Below are 425 nucleotides of genomic sequence, written 5' to 3'. Positions count from 1 at the left end.
ATTGTTTATTAAGACATTAACTAACTAATGAGAAGTGATGGTTGGCTACTGGTCTGACCAATTGGGAAGTCTAGTTCTGTCTTGGCCCCAGTACTGCTGATGTGTCACTAGTAGCCATGGTATACTGCCGTGCCCTGTATCAGGTATACTGGGGGAGGGGGGCTTACAGAGCACCATAGCACAACCGTGATCTGTACTTTCAGAGGACTGAGCCCTGAAACAATACCCAGGCCCACAGTGATCAACAACTCAAGTACTCTTAACAGGTCATCTTTTTACGTGCATTATTAAAAAGGATCCAGAAACCATGGACTGCTGGGAGAACTGGAGCTGAGCACCTCAAGCTTTCTCCCACCAAAACCAACCATATAATAAACCTGTTTTGACAGCTTGATTTTGGCATTTCATATACAAAATCAATGATC

Source organism: Crinia signifera, chromosome 11 (assembly GCF_055691185.1).
Source record: "Crinia signifera chromosome 11, ASM5569118v1, whole genome shotgun sequence".
NCBI lineage: Eukaryota > Metazoa > Chordata > Amphibia > Anura > Myobatrachidae > Crinia > Crinia signifera.
This window is presented reverse-complemented; position numbering follows the sequence as displayed.